General features: G+C 31.9%; 1 long non-coding RNA gene across 1 annotated transcript; it reads left to right on the top strand.

Annotated features, from left to right (window-relative positions):
* The first annotated feature begins 7,894 nt into the window (after positions 1 to 7,894).
* On the top strand, positions 7,895 to 8,533 carry LOC117173973. Its single transcript, XR_004467220.1, has 3 exons — positions 7,895 to 8,006; positions 8,088 to 8,151; positions 8,413 to 8,533. It is a non-coding gene; the product is annotated as an uncharacterized LOC117173973 (long non-coding RNA).
* The last annotated feature ends 9,250 nt before the right edge of the window (positions 8,534 to 17,783 follow it).

Below are 17,783 nucleotides of genomic sequence, written 5' to 3'. Positions count from 1 at the left end.
GGAGCTCTTCTTAATATTTTGACACCAAAATCATGTCGATACACCTTACCGACTGCGAGTAAAGCCACCCACGCTTTAACTTGACAGACTGTATATAATACATCGTAAAGATACATAGAGCATTGCATTTACATGAGACTCCGAATTTACAAATAACAGCGCATTTACAATTTTTATGTGGGATTTAAATTGACAAAATATAGAAGTGCTTCATAGAGAACGAAATTACATTCAGTATGTTATTTCCACTGATGGAAACGCGTTTCGTACCAGATCGATCGCGGGAAAATCTGATGGTGCGAGCAGTCGTGGAAACAGCAGAAAACAGGCAGGCAAGCCTTCAGACCGCTAAACAAATGACTTTTTTCACGGTTTTTTCTGAGTGTGAAATTCTATTTCTCATATTGTTTGATTATTCTGCCTCAATGTGTTTAAAGATATTCCTTATTATATCTGCTTCAAGACGAATGTAAGGTATGTAATATTTAGAATATAATATTAATTGATTGTGTTTGAAGATCTGCCAAATTTGCTGTTCCTAACCCTGAATCATGTAGATAAGAACTTACAAATTGTATTTTAAAACTATATGAATAGATGAAATTATATAAAAATATAATTAAATAAGGGTTTATAATGAGCCTTAAATGTTTGCTAATTTTCTTTTGGGGTAATAAAGTAAATTTGGGGCGGTTTTCACAAGTGGCAAAAGGATTTTTATCAATGTAATTTCTTGAAGTTTTTTTTTATTTCCCATATGGTACCTAACTGTCCGAGAAACTAGTAATTTGATTTAGTGGCCGGGATTTTTTTGCCAATTGTAATAAAACGCAAATCAAATGTATTTTCAAAGGTATGTTGAATACAGTCTGTACTCTCAGCTTTTTCGAGTTTGAAAGACAAAAAAGTATTTAAGTGCTTCAACCAAGCAGTTTGAAGAAAGAAAAGATTTTAACACATTTTAATATTTCATGCTTCTGTGTCTCAATCAACATTTAATTATATTTTTGAAATGTAAGATGTTTCCTTTTGGATTGTCATACCGTTACTTTTATTTATAATTTGTAAATGAACTAGTTTATAATAATTTAATTTAATTTAATAATTTTGCAACTATTTATTATTTGAAATTGTTTAAAATAATTTAAGCGAATTCAAAATCCGGCTATTCTTACCCAAATTTCGGTGCAAATAGCCCCTGCCTGATTCTAATTTTAATTTTGAAAAATTATCATAAAAGAATATTTAAAATGATTCAAAATAATTTCAAAATTATCAAAAATGAATCTGGAAGATTTTAAAGCAAAATTTTTATTTTGTAGCATTTATAAAGTAAATTTACGAAGAATTCGAATCATTTTAAAAGATTTAAAAAGAAAATAATTCAACTTTTACTTAAAGAAGTACTCATGTAATGATTCAATTTTCAATATTTCTCGCTTAAAATTGCTTAAAATTATTTGTAGCTCAGTTTTTATTATTTTAAATTAAAAATTTTTCAGTTTTATAATTCAAATTGTTTAATTTCATTGACCGTGAAAAATGTTTGCAAACCGGGGAAAAACGGGGAAATGACCATACATTTTTTTATGCTATTAAAACAGTTAACCTGAATTTTAAATCATTGCGGAACACAAGATTTTTGCTCTATAAAGTCGTTTAGACTCCGCCTCTACTGAATTGTATTATGAATATTGTATTTTTAAAATTTTGGTTCGAGCTATATTCCAAACATTATCCTCTTTTTTTACTTTCACAAATTAAAAAAATAATAATTAAAGGCGAAGAAACAGTTTCGATATTTTAAAAGTTATATTCTCAAATCATTACAGAATACAAAATTTGTGCTCTATGAAACATTGTGATAATTTAATAGTCTCAATTTTCACTTTTCCTTTTTTTTATTTTTCATCTTTAAAATGTTTACATGTGACTGTTGCAACTTAAAGTTTCTTACATTAAATTTGTGTGATAAACATCAACTTTTTCATGCAAATATTTCTGACAGAATATTTTGTTTGTTTGCATCCGCTATGTACCAAAAATTTGCAACATATGTGCACTTCAGAACTCACAATTATGATATGCATCGCAATTCTGATATTGAAGAATATAATTGCGAACCATTGAATTGTAATTTCAGATGTACTAAAAAATGTTTTTTAAAAAAGCATTTGGTTAAGCACTTTAGTAAACCGAATAGTACTGTAAGATGCTCTTTTGCAACTTGTTTGAAATCAAAACGAATTTTTCGTTCTAAAAATGCATTCAATATCCACATGTTTAATTACCAGGAAGAAGAGGTTCCAGAAGTAGTAGACGAAAGTACGGTCGTAGATGAAACTAGGAATCATTGTGAAAATTATGAACATTTTGAAACTATGCATGTGGATGAAAAAGATGGCAAGTTTGAAGTTTCGGGAAGTATAGGTCTAATAAATCAGAATAAAGATGACAGTAGGGAACAGCTACAACGCTAAGAAGTAGCGCCTCCAAAAATTGAAAGAGAAAGCGTAACTATGACATTGGCAAAAATGTACGCTAATTTGACTTCAAAGCACTATACTACTGAGAGTATTCTTCAGGGTACCGTAAAAGGTTCCAATTCTGCTCTTGATGTATATGCCGGAAAATTGTTATAATTTTTTGCATTTTCATTAACGATAGAGATTTTTTAAACATTACGAAATTTCTTTTTGTCACTTATACTTAAAAACGTTCTAATTTGATTACACGCCACATCCAAAATCTAAAAAAGAAAACAAAATTCTAATATTGAAACACTTTACTTTACAGTACTGGCAGAAATTGAGGGCACTCATTTTTCCCCTTTGCAAAATAGCTATCGAGTAAGTCAGACACTGCCGTAAATATCACCTTTTTTTGTCATGAATTTTAAGATAAAATTCAAAAATATTAATTTCTTTCGCAATATCTATTTTGATAATTGTTATAATGCGTTACTCTTTAATTTAAATAGTTATGTCAACTTTCTTCTCAAAAATTGAAAAATAAATTTAAAACTTTTTTTTAATTCTGTAGCAGCCTGAAAGAAGTATTAAATGACGTGATTGATCTCTTCATGTCGCAGATGCCAAAGGTTCTCAAAATGTGTTCCCATGGCAGACAAAGGAAAAGGTGTTTTCTTTCGCCCGATCCTTTAAAATGAACGATAGAGAATTTTATTTCTAGGGGAAATGAGAAGCTTCAAATTAAAAGGACATCGCTCGTTTTAGAAAAAGATGGAACACTCATAGGTGAAGATGATGTTCTATGTGCTTTTTACGAAGATGGGGATATTTTCCAATTACGACAAACTAATGAGTTTTGGCAGCCATGCATCAACTTGTTCGCAGTGATACCTTCAGTCGATGAAGATTTCACTTTGATCGAGAATAATGACACAGGCCAACAAAGTTTGACAAAATCAAAAGCCAGAAAGCAGACCAAACATTTCCGAAGGCTTTTGATGTGCTGAATCCGAATCCGAACTCAAAAGTACTCCTATACGTCAGGTGTTCAAAGTATCCTAACCTAAAAGTGCAAAAAACTCGTTTTTTAGCTGTTTTTGAGGTTATGTAACTGTTCAAGAAAAATGTCTACCACAGATCTAATACGGAATTTGAAAGTACTAATCTTCCTCTTTCAAACCTACTTGGATTTATTAGGATATCTTTATTTTTCACCAAAATATTGTAATTTGAAATTTTTTATTTTAGCGTTTTAACCCATTAACGTTGAGGTGCTCAGATTTATACAACGCATTCTCTATTGCTGACGGTACGATATTTGTTTTTCAAAATATTATCGCAGGGGTTTTCGAGGGTGCCCTTTCTATTGCCGGTGTCAGTTTTTTTAATAACCCCTAGAAGATCCAATATGGCAAACACAATTTAGGGCTTTAAAAAGAACAAAGGATCCCGCACAAAGTACCAACAAAAAAGTGTACAGTCGTTTGGAAGCAAACTTTCAACATTGATAAAACAATAAAAAATATGGAACCCGTGTCTTTTCATTTCTACGGAAGCCGTTTCCTAGGGGTAGAAACCAACCCTAACAAGCAACAAGCATGCTAACCCACCTGACTCTGGGAACAATAAGTTGAGTCACACATTTTTCTTGGAATAATGAAGTTCCATGCCACAAGTGGGTTCCCACCTACCTGCTAATCCACCTAAACCCAGAAATCACCCCTACCAAATTTAGCGTATTAACCCATTAACGCCGAAATGGTATGTCATTGACCCTTGAAAATGTTATCTGAGGGGTTTCCGGGGGTTCCTTTTCGATTGGTTCAGTTTTTTGTTATAACACCTAGAAGAGCGAATATGGAAAACAGTTAGGGCTTTAAAAAAAACAAATTTTACTGTTATGATTCATTTAATATTGTAAGTTTACTTAGGATTTTCCAGCTTACTAAGGTAAGACTTAGTATTTTCCAGCCACTTAAGGCTCGACTTGGGATTGTCCAGCTACTCAAGGAAGAACTTAATATTTTCCAGCCAATTAAGGCAAGACTTTAGATTGCCCAGCCAATCAAGGAAAGACTTTAGATTGCCCAGCCAATCAAGGAAAGACTTTGTATTGCCCAGCCAATAAAGGCAAGACTTTGTATCGCCCAGCCAGTCAAGGCAAGACTTTGAATCGCCCAGTCAGTCAAGGAAAGACTTTGAATCGTCCAGCCAGTTAAGGCAAGACTTACGATTGCCCAGCCAGTTAAGGCTTGACTTACGATTGTATGTCCAATGAAGGTGAAACTAAGTGCTTGTTTTCTTATGGAAACGTTCGCACTTCCTGTCAAACGATCGTTGAAGAGACTTTCCTTTATGACTAGTAGGGTCATTATCATTTCTTTGCAGAGACCAGCAATAGTCGACCATCATTCTTACATTGCATCGACCTTGATAATGTTGCTCTTTTTGGTGAGTCTTGATGAAAGCATTCGCCCATTTCTTCACTGAATGCTCCAACATTTTCTGGGAAATAATCTAAATGAGATTTGAGAAAATGTAATTTCATACTCATCAAACAACCTAATCTTTTAAAATTCTTTAGCATACTAGATACAATAGTCCTAAACTTTGGATCTCGATTGTTCCCTAAAAATGTCTGTACAACATCTTTGAAACTCAATTATGCATCCTTTTTAATAGATGGCATGGTTTCGATAAAGTCATCATCTTTGATAAGTTTTCTTGTATCAGGCCGTTCAAAAATACCTTCCTTAACTTTGACATCACTTAAATGCGGAAATGTAGATCTGATATAATTGAAACATTCTCCTTCGGTGTTTAGGGCTTTCACAAATTGCTTCATTAACCCTAGTTTTATATTGAGTGTTGGCAATAATACTTCTGTCAACAAGACTTTCATAAACAACATTATACTGACCAACTCTCCACTCTAATATGTCTAGCCATTTCACCGTTATCCAATGTCCATCCTTTGCACGACTGTCCCAAAGGAAAAGAAAAAAAGGGTATTTAATGATTCCTGATTGTAAACCTATTATAAGATTTATCATTTTGAAGTCACCACAAATAAGCCAATTATGGAGATTGTATTTTATTTTTATCAGGAGTAATTGGAAAGTATCATAAGATTCTCTCAGTGTAGTTGAGTGACCTACTGGAATTGCAGCGTACTTATTTCCATTATGTAATAGTATTGCTTTCAGACTTTCTGTAGACGAATCTATGAAAACACACCAATCCTCTGGCGTATATAAGTTTATTTTATATAAATTAATGAGTCCTCCGATATCATTACAATACACAATCCCACTGTGCATTGAAAAGTACTTGATAAACTTTTCTTCTCTCTTTCTGTAAACAGTTACTCTAGTGCCAGGTAACAATAGCTTCCTCTCTTTGAGTCTTGAAGCGCAATGCTCAGCTTTATCTTTTGGAAGATCAAGGTCACGTATAAAATCGTCTAATCAGTCTTGGTCAAAAAATTCAGGACTTTCGTCATCTGATTCTTCTTAAGAAGAATCTTCAGTTGCATTAGGATCGTCAGTATCCATTGATTCGTCAGTTGATCGGTCACTTTTGTTTTCGGAGTGATTTCTAATACCAATCTTGGCTGGTGTAACACTTTTTACATCAGGGTAAACGATCTTCTCCAAATACTTTTTATAAAAACCTCCTGTTTTGCATAAGCAAAAGTAACAATCAGTATCATGATCGTTGGGCTCACGCCAAACAGGTGGTTGAATAAAAGTCTGCGTCTTGGTACGTTCATCTTCCCAATTTGACAAATTTAATCTACAAGCATGATAAATTGAGGTTGGTACCCACGGTTTATCCAAATGTTTCATTGAAGTCCCATAACAGTTGAAGTATGACGTTTTTATCGAATCATTAATTGATCGACGGTATTTTTCCGTTTGATACTTACCACAAACGTGACAAGACATATTAGCTTTCTTAGCACAAGGAGTTCTTGAACTTATTTTTTTCTTATAATGAACAGTAACGTGGAAATTCTAAAACTCACTATATACAAAAATCACGGTCGGCACGAAATTTAACCGCTAGACAGATTTAAAATACAAAAAGAATTTTATTACCTACGCATCCAACCGTTAGCCCGCCACTCAAACGTGATCTCTAACACGGAAAGATTTGTAGCAAAAAACGAATTTCATCACCTACATATAACACGTCATAAAACCGTCGCCAGCTCAGTGAGCCAGCTAGGGATCGAAGACTTTCTGCGCCGTAGAACGGCGCTCACATACAGCCGCCATATTGGATCTTCTAGGGGTTATAACAAAAAACTGACACCGGCAGTAGAAAGGGCACCCTCAAAAACCCCTAAAATAATATTTTGAAGAAAAAATATCGTAACGTCAGCAATAGAGAATGCGTTGTATAAATCTGAACACCTCAGCGTTAATGGGTTAAAACGCTGAAATAAAAAATGTCAAATTACAACATTTTGGTGAAAAATAAAGATATCCTAATAAATCCAAGTTGGTTTGAAAGGCAAAGATCAGTACCTTCAAATTCCATATTAGCTTTTGTGGTAGACATTTTTCTTGTTCGGTTACATAACCTCAAAAACAACTAAAAAACGCGTTTTTTGCACTTTTAGGTTAGGATATCTTGAAAACCTGACGTAGAGGAGCAATTTTGAGCTCGGATTTGGATTCAGCGCATCAAAATACTTCGGAAAAGGTTAGGTCTGGTCTCTGGCTGTAAAATTTGTCGGCCTGTGTAATACAAATAAATCGCCTGATCTTGTTGGTGCGGACAGTGAAGCTGATACCAATACTTTTCAAAACTCTATCACCAAAAAAGCAGTTTGACAGTTAAGAGATATAAAAACGGCAATTCCTACCAAAACATTCAGAGATGTTGCGAAGCATTTTGTGGAACTTTATCCAAAAACATTTAAGGCTCAGAATGCCCAGGAGGAGAGATTAGGTGATGGATGCGCTACTATCCTAAGAAAAATGAGGAACAGGAACAACAATTCTAATTGGCAACCGTCACTAGATATAATCTTAAAAATATTAGAAAGCCAAAGGATCTTCCTCCATAAGTGGATAACCAAACTAGTTACTCCTGAGATAGATAGGAATTAAATTAACATGGAAGTGGAAGCAACTCTCCCTTCACCGAAAGAGAACACCCACCTAGATCAAGAAAACAATAAAAAAAAGGAAAAAGAAGATATGGCAGTTAAATACTTCCCAATCACGTTTAGCTACCAACGAATGTTTTTAAACAACCTTAACAATCCACCAACTGTCGAAGATATACTAGATTTTTGGCCTGTTTTCCGAAGCATGAATTTGTAGGTTTGGCATTATCTGCTGTTGATGGGTCACCGAATAGAAATTCTTTCAAAAGAATTATCGAGGAGTGAGCAAGAAATATTTGTTTTTTGGACACAGGAAGCATATCAGTTCAAGTTCCACTGCCAGTCCCAAAGATATTATGAGAATAATCGCCAAAAATGTTAAGGAAAAACACGACTCTCTATTCTTTTAGTATCCTGTAAGATTTTCATTTTCACTAACAATTGTCTATTTGCCTTCAATGTGATTATATAAATTAATAAAAGAATATTGTTTACAGACTGTAGCCTCGCTAGCTGAATTACAAGCACCTGCTGCCACCTTTGCCTGATTTGTTTCCATAAGTAAGATACTATAATTGTTCTTTTTGCCTTAAAAGATGAAGTTCTTCGTAAACATTTTCCTATAAGAAGTTCTATAAGAAGTATAAAAAGTTCCTATAAGAAGTTGCAGACAATCAAGAAACATAAAACTTTTTCTTGGGTGGAAAATTGATTTTTCCTGGCCTTATGTTCATGAAAGCTTTCGAATATCTCTTTACATCCTACTTTATTTTTAACAAACCCTTTCCGAAGTTGAATTCGGTAACTTTGGACTTCTTGCAGAGATTTTTCATCAAGATTCATCCCGACTCAGGAAAAAAAGGCTTCAATGCGGGACGTTCAAAAGAGAGAGTTTTCGGTTTTATAAATACCCTGGATACCATAAAAATTTTGGCAGAGCTACAAGATCAACACTAATATACTCTCCCTGGAAGATCTTTTCATAAAATATAATTCAACTCTTAGATTTAAATTTTTGATGAGAATTCAAAATTTAAAACAAATTTTACGTCAGTTTGTATAATCTTCGATGTTGCCTTTATCTCAAAATAACTTGTTGAATTATTAATAAATTATAATATATTATATTAATACAAAATTTATGTTTATCATCGTGCTAAACATTGTTACTTAAATCAACAACTATGATTTAAACTTTTGAGGAATTACAGTCTTAAGTTGGATGATTTGGATTGATATTTCTTAATCCATAAAAAAATATATTTTTTCCCCATTTCTTTAAAATTTTGAAAATGTAACAAATATATATTTTTTTAAATTTTTATTTAAATTAAAAATTTCATTTGCTAAAGTTTGTACTATTGATCAGATATATCTGGTTAACGAACTTAACCTTCATTTTGGAACCCATGAAAAGTTTATCAAAGGTTACAGTGTGAAAAAATCTATTGAATTTTACATCTCTGGTAGATGTAAATAAAAGGACCCTCGTGTATCGGAGTAACTTTACGGAAAATTGTAATAATCCACCTAGCGATGAATTTTGCAATTGAATCTGTTGTGATATATTAATCCGGCCGATAATTTTACACACGCAAATTTGAAATTCCTTATGTGAAAGAATAAAATCAAATAGAATTTATTAGAGTGACAGGTTTCGAACACTCAAAGCTCAAACTTCGTATAAAATTTCATGGAGATTTAACAAACACAAGCCGGGCACGTTACCACCTACCTAAAACACATAAGATACTATGGGTAATTTTTTATGTTTAAATATTCCATAACAAAAATATGAAATATACATTATGAATAACCATATTTTTTCCGTTCCAATAGCAGAAAATGTAAAAGGAAAAATAGGAATAGCTCATATATTATCTATTTTTGGGGGAACGCTTTCAAAAAAGCTGAACGTAGCTGCCAATTACTCCAAAATGACAGGATGAAGGCATCGATAAACAACCCGGTAACAAGCGTTGAATTCAGAAAAATGAAGAATTTGTGTTCCTATGAATACGCAATTTTTCATCCGTTTAAAAATCTCCTAACGGTAACAGAAAAAGTGCAAATCCTATTCTTCTCAATCGACTTAGTAGAATTTAACGAAAGCATTTATTTAACCTATTTTTCATTATTAAATCTTTTTATAACTTATAAATTCGAAAAATATCCCAATTTATATTTATTTATATTTTCATAATTTATTTAAACGTTTAAAAAAATGCAACAAAGAAATCTATTCAAATGTGTGAATTTAAATAATTTTAACTCTGTAGAGGCAGAGTTGAATTGGTGAGAATTAAAATTTCAGAATTTACATTTCGCATGAAGGAATTAAAACAACTTATTACACATATTTTGTAAACTTATTAGAAGGAATTAAATAAAATCAAAATATGACCACTTCTAAGGAATAAAAAATATCTCTGTGAGGTGCTTTATCGGTACAATTAGAAGGGATTAAATACAGTAGGACTCGTTGGATCGGGACGGACCGGGTCTCCACTTTCGATCAGGCAGGTCGCAGAAACAAACCTAGCTACACCTCCTGGTAGTGACGCAGCTTAAAATATACAAGGCCCTAATATTTCAGCGGCTGTTACAAGCGCTTGGCCAAAGCGCAGCATATATAGCCCAAATTAGAAGTGTGGGAAGTCCAAGAGATCAACCATTACATATATATAATAATTACTTTTCAACTGAAAATGTAACTATTTAATTTTTCATTTAAATTTTATCTTTTTTTTGTTGAAAATTCAACTGTGTGGTTCAAAATTCATGTATTTTGTATAGAATTCGTCTTTTTAAAAGAATATTCATCTTCTTGTTCGTAAAATAATTTCTTTCGTAGTAAATTTTACTCTTTTATTGCAGATTAGATTTTTTTATTCAAAATTAATTTGTATCGTTGAAAATTTCATTTTATCTGAAAATTAAACTAGTCCATCCCTTATGAGAAACAAGTATTAGTGAGTATTAGATCCAATACTTTTTTATCGAATAAGTATTCGAAATCTAATTCTTTTTCGCGAAAAAGTGCTAGATCAAATTCTTACCAATACTTCTTTTTCATAAGAGATTTTTGGTTGAATACTTACTGTTTTAGCATAAATTCGTTTCTAAAGTTAAAAATTGAAGAATTTGGTTTAAAAAAAATTCTTGAAAAAATCTTGTCTCCTATGTATATTAACATGTCACAGTAAATGATATTTTCCTTTTCGCAATAAGTCTAATCATTCGGTGGGTAATTTGGGATTTCTAAACCGGAATAAATTTGCTTAGCAGCTAGATCATCATTCTTGAAGTCGGGAGAGCTCGGGTTCGTAAACGTGCATCTTCGGCTTTGCACGAGGCTGTTCTTCGCAGCATATAACAGAACCGACTCACCAACACGCTACGTTTTCCAAAACTGGCACGCGCCTCTAATGCAAAAGCAAAAATCGTGCCATCCCCCTGGTAATGGGCGACCCGGTTTTGGTAAGAACTCGTGTACTTTCAGACAAAAGTAAAAAGAGATATCACAAATTTTTTCTTATTTTCATGGGACCTTATACGATCAAAAGAATAGTGGCAACAAATCTCTATAAAATGTATGATGAGGACAATCGTAAAATAAAAGTTATTTTCAATCGAGACACCCTTAGAAAATATCATTCTCGAGAAAAATAAGACTTCAAATTTTAGCATGAAGACAGAATCGAAATCAGCGAAATTAAATATATGTATCAAGAGCAATAAAGTATAAATGTATCAATTTTATGTAATAAATTATATTGTGAGAGAAAAAGCGAAATATATATATAAGAAATAGAAAATGCGATACATAGAGTTATCAAAAAAAGTTTCAAAGTATTATCACAATTTTCGACGGGGGGTTATGTAATATTGACATTATCAAGTCAGCAGAAAATTCAGTAGAAATTAATGAATAAAAAAGCTTCTCTCAACGCAAAACCTGCCTTCCGTGTAGCGTCCGTCGATTATTAAATCGTAACTTCATTATTCGTCTTGCCCGTTTGTTGTAAGGGCTTAATCGGGAATTCATTACGGTGCGCTAGGTAAGAGGGGATAAAGAGGTAAAACGCTGTGCAAAAGTTACAAGGATAGTATAAAGCGAAGGCATTTTCCTGGTCATGGCCGAGAGCAGCATTGTTCGCTATCCTGTGATCATATTTCTGATCAGCGTCTAAATGTTCATGACAAAATCTGCATCCTCGCTGCGTTCGCCAGGATAACAAAATATCGTACACGTCGACGTTATCTAGAAAAAATAAGGTACCAGCTTTTACATCCAGAATTGAATTGAGGAAAGTACATCTGTGCATTGTATGAATTATATTTATCGTGAGTCTTTTTAAATGTTTCACAAAAGTGAAAGAGCTGACATCTAGTACGGACAAATCCGAGCGAAATTTGAATTTATTTCTGGCGCGGTTCATCGGCGAATTTTAAAATAATTAATATTTCATTTTATTAAATGAGCTGAGATAGAATAAATATCATATTCCAATATTAATTTGCTATAAGTTTTTTATTCCTTTTAATTTAATGAAGACCGTAAAACCTACAAAAATTCTTACATATATTCTAATTCAATATTCAATCATTTTAATTAAAACTTTAACTTTTCAATTTTCGGTCGATCATTGTTTTTTCAAGTTAAAAATTAATCTTTTTTGTTATAAATTAATCTTCTTGGTTTAAAATTGATCTTCTTGGTTAGGAATTCAATTATGATAGTTAGTTAATCATCATTTTGGTTGAAACTGTAACTTTTATGTTTAATTCGACTATTCCAGTTGAAGATTCATTTTTTTAGTTTAAAATTCATTACTTCGTCTAACAACGTAAATATTATTTACAAAATTAATTTTTTTGGTCCAATTTTTATCTAGACTAAGCTAATACTAAATGGTTGCTGACAAAATGAATTGTTCAAACAATTTATTATTATTGTTAATAATATTCTCTCAGGCTAATGCTAGAAAACTGGAGTTGTCAATACATTTTTATATTTTTTTGCAATTTTCCATAAGAGCGAGTTAAATGATTAATTATTATTGAAAAAATAAATTGTTTAAGAAATTTATCATTAATTTTAAGAATAAATAATTTCAATAAGATATGTCTTTTTAGTTATATTTTCACCTTTTGGGGTTCAAATTTAACTATTCCAGTTGCAGATTCAATCATTTTAGTTAAAAATTCACTATTTTTGTTGCAAATTGATCTTTTTTAGTTAAAAATTCGACTATTTGGTTGAGAATTCATGTATTTTGTTTAAAAAGAAAACAACTTTTTGCTAAAAATTGATCTTTTTGGCTGAAAATTCTACTATTCCAGTTAAATATTTATCATTTTATTTTTAGATTCATATTTTTGTTTAAAGAGTAACTATTCCAATTGAAGATTCATCATTTCACTTAAAAATGCATCAGTTTGGTTGAAAATTGATCTTTTTTAGTTCAAAATTAAACCATTTAGTTAAAAAGAATTATTTTTCAGTTGAAAATTGATAAACTATTTGAATTTGCACTAAATTTTAAGTATAAGAAGGAGAAATAAAAATTTGTCTGAATTATTATTCAAATTCATGGACTTCAGAGAAAAATTCAAGTAATGATAACTATGCTATTTATACTTATACCTCGATATACATAGAAATCAATTTATTTCAATTGACACGCTCCTCGCCATCAAGCTTTTGGTTGTCAAGTTTTTGGTTCTGATCACATCGAAAAATCGGTCAAACTATAATCTTTGAATGGGGCGGAAGGTCTGGCCTAGAGTACAACGAAATAATTCTCTAAATATAATATTACTTAAAAGACTCCGGTTATTTGGAAACTATTTCCAAATGGTCGAAATACGATTTTCAACATAACAGTAGAATCAGCGTTGTGCTTCGTTAACCAGTAACCACCAGCACCAGTTCCTATATCCTTCCGAGCCATCGACAACAAATCTGAGTAGGAAAAAAGCAGTTTTAACGGGATCTTGAAATATTCTAGTGATCCCCAGTTTTACCAGTGAAATTGTGGATTAATAAATTGTCAATTTTTAATCAATGAGTTAAGAACTCAAAATATTTCAACATTTCTTTAGAAACTCAAACCTTAAGATCTAACTTTATTTTAAGGTTTAGATCTGAAATGAAGAGTTTCTGCTACCTGTGAGTCTCCAGTGCAAATAAACTTTAGAATCAAATACCATTAAATTTCAAAATCAAATCAAATACTAATATAATCCTTTTCGATATTTTTCAAATCAGCTATCTCTCTTTAAAATAATTTCCTTAATTAACTAAAATTTTTTATATTGTATATCCAGTTGTATTTCAAGTTATTTGTAGAATAGTGGGTAGTAATCTTGACCTTCGAAAGTTATTCTCATACCTGTTTCGAAATCCAAGATTTCGTTCAAAAACGAAAAGCCCTTTAGATCATTATTTTTAACAAGTTTAATTTCTTCCTTTTAAGACGTAACATACCTCGTTATTAATTTGGCAGATCGGCCGCGGAAATTAAAAACTACCGATAACAGAGGTAACTACCAAACTTTTTCAACTTTCAAATATTTTACTGGATATAAAACAAAAAAGCACATGGAACTCAACGGAATGCAAAAATATGTTAATTTTAAGAATTGTTCTTATACTATTTACATCTGAATCTATAACACCTATATTTATAGCCTGTACCACTTATATTTATGCCTTGTACCATTTATTTTTCTGCCCTGTGCCATTTATATTTATACCTTGTACCATTTATATTTATGCCCTGTACCATTTATGTGTATGCCCTGTACCGCCAACATGTAATTTTTGAAAAATTACGTATAATCTGTAATTATTAAACAAATTAATTTCAACTTATTTTCATAATGAGAAATATAAATGTCAGACCAAAATTCTAAATCAGATAAGGCAATAACACGCGTTCAACCTTTACAAAATCCTAAACTAGCAAAAATAATCGCGAATAATCAACAGCTTCCAATAAATATTCGAAAATATTCCAAACTTCAAAATTCAATAATTAGCACGCCTGGTACTAGCGATACTTCAGAAATCAATTTTGAATCTCAAAGTTCAAGTAAAAATCCCCTAATTAATTCAAGTTCCGAGGATAAAACCTTAATTTTTTCCTCAAATTCAAAAAACTTTCCAAATAAAACTTTAGAAAACAATACATTGAATGAAGTGACCATCACAAATTGTAACATAAATAGCGAGGGTTAAAATATATTTATCGATTTAAATCCATTTCGACAACAACAATTTAAAGAAAGTTAACCGAAAGAGGAATAATTTATACCGAAAGTAAACATTTTATATACTTCAAACTTAAAATCAGACTCAGACTTTGACCCACAAACGTCAAACATCAATAGACTACCTACTTATTAATAGGTCTCACTCAGAGACGCACTAGAGGTCATTCCGTTACTAAACGGAACAAATTACGTACCTTTTAGTTATTTTACTGAGGCATGCAAAGAAGCAAGGTCAATGCTACCGGGGATGGAAGTAGAAGCAAACCTAGTTAAACTTGTTAGAAGAATACTTGCGAAGGATGCCCGAAAATGCATATATGGGTATACCTACAATACGATTGATGAACTCATAAATAAACTAATAACAGTATAGGCACCATTAAAAGCAGTTTATCAACTTCAGGGAGAATTAAGTAAACTTAATCAATGGGAAAACGAAAAAGTATTTTTCTATGCATCAGTAATGTGTATAAAGCATAAAAGCATCGATTGTTTTATTAGAGGTTCAAGAGCAAAACTTCAAGTAACAATACAAAAATCACTATCATTTTCAGAAACAGTTAAGAGAGCATTAGAAATAGAAAGATCAATTACCACAACAAAATAATTAAGAAAAAGATCAAACTACCCTTAACCAGATGATATAACAAAAAATAAAATACAAACAAATAAGGTTAATATTATTCGCGAAAATATCACATCATGTCAATTCTGTGAAAAAATTGGACATGAGGCACCACCACCTAGAAGTTTTATTCAATAATTATCAAATTCTTACCAACCCCAAAATCAAGTTCAAACTGAAAATCAAAGAAATATTTTTCCTAGTAATTTTCAAAATTAAGGGAAATTTTTCCCTAATAATTTGCAAAATCAAAGACAATTTTCTCCTCATAATTTTAAAATCAAAAACAATTTTTTCCTACTAACTCTCAAAATCAAAGACAATTTTCGCCCAATTATTCTCAAAATCAAAGACAAAATTTTCCTAATTCTCCTTAAAATGAAAATCAATCTAACAATGTATTTCTACCACAAAACAATTGGTCAAATAATAACCCTTGATATGAGTCTCGAGAAACTTAAAATAAATACAACGAAGAAAGACCCCCTTGTAGAGGAGAGGCACGTAGCCAACAATAGAATAGAAATTACTCGAAACGACCCTAACCACGCAATAAATACCAGTCTAAACCTAATTTCACACAACAAAATAAAATAATATGCTATTTTGCAAGGAACCGGACCATATAATTAACGATTGCTTCAAAAGACAATATAATAATCAATATGAAGAACAAGAACAACCTCAACAATTAAATCCTCCACAACAGTTGAATCCGGAAAACTCCGTTTCGCTTCCCAGATCGGTTGCTCAGAGGAAGGCCTAAATCAAGAATCAAACACATCCAATTCTAATTTCGAAAATAATAAGAAACAAAAAACAGCAAAAATAAATTTAAGCGTTACTAATACCACCCCCCATATAGCATTATCATCAAGTGATTTAAAAAATCCTGTGAGGTTAATGGTCGATACAGGAGCTGGTCCCAATTTAATTAAAGAAAAATCAGTCGAATCACTTATAAAAATAAATAAACAAGATTGTTTAAATTTAACGGGAATAAACAAACACCCATTATACAATCTTATTCTAATAACAATAAATATTTTTGAATTTCCAACAATTTTCAATATAATCCACAATGAAATTCCAGTGGATCACAATGGCGTTCTAGACCGTGGGCTCACAACGTAAATGGGACCGTGATACGGATAAGGCCAATTTTCACATGAGATGTTCGTCTGATGATGAGGAACGTAAAAATGGGTGCCTGGCAGGTGTGAGTGGATGCGTTCACCTGTGGCGACCTGTAAAAGGTGCGAATTTTTGGCAGTTAACTTACGTGACTCGGATAAGGTTGAAAATTGATGTACATGTAGGGGCTGACATTAGAAATGGCACCTGCGCATTGCCAGGCACTTACCTGGATGCAAAAATGTTGCCAGGCGGCTTCGAAGTCGCCGAACATTCAGGTGAAAATTCTTGAAATTGATTTTACAAGAAAAAGTTTGAAACAAAAGTTGGTCCACTCCCAGAAATGCATATTTTCATTGGTATATAATTTTTTGATAAAATTAATATATTTGGAGAAAACATCGATTAAAGAAATACCATAACAATAAAAAGCCCTTTTTATTGACAACAAGTGATTTTTTCGAAAATTATTAAGAGACAAAAGGTACTCTATTACAGGTATACTCCAAGATGAATAAGAAGTATTTATTCAAAATGTTAATACTTACCAAGTTATTCGCATTTTTCCGTCTTTTTTCCATTTTTTCAATCACCTGCTAATAATAAGGTGTGCTCAAAATTAGTACACGAATAAAGTAAGTCTTGTGCAATGAATTGGCGTCAGCCACTTTCAATTAAAACAATAACTTATTCTGCTATAAATAATCATAATCAGTGTCACGTTCTCAGCTTCTGATTATCGTAGAAAGTTGTAATAAAGATGAATATGATTATAAAAATTAAACAACAAAATCGCTTTACTTTAAAATACCCATTATTTATTATTGTTAAAGTTTATGTTTTGTCGTCGAGATACGTTCGATCTTTATTACCGTGACGAGTGCCAAGTTTCCCAGACACAGCGTGAGTCATTGGCTCAGGCATCACAAAATTTTCGTGCTGCATTTTTAATGCAGTTCTATAGCATTAAAAATGCAATCGTAATGCCTACGCCAATGACACACGCTGGGTCTGGGAAACTTGACATTCGTCACGGAAATAAAGATCGAAGGTATCTCCGCGACAAAACATAAACTTTAAAAATAATAAATAATGGATATTTTAAAGTAAAGCGATTTTGTTGTTTAATTTTTATAATCATATTCATCTTTAT

This window comes from Belonocnema kinseyi, chromosome 5 (genome assembly GCF_010883055.1).
Source record: "Belonocnema kinseyi isolate 2016_QV_RU_SX_M_011 chromosome 5, B_treatae_v1, whole genome shotgun sequence".
Classification (NCBI taxonomy): Eukaryota; Metazoa; Arthropoda; class Insecta; order Hymenoptera; family Cynipidae; genus Belonocnema; species Belonocnema kinseyi.
Note: the sequence above shows the minus strand (reverse complement) of the source record. Positions and strands in the feature narration are given on the sequence as shown.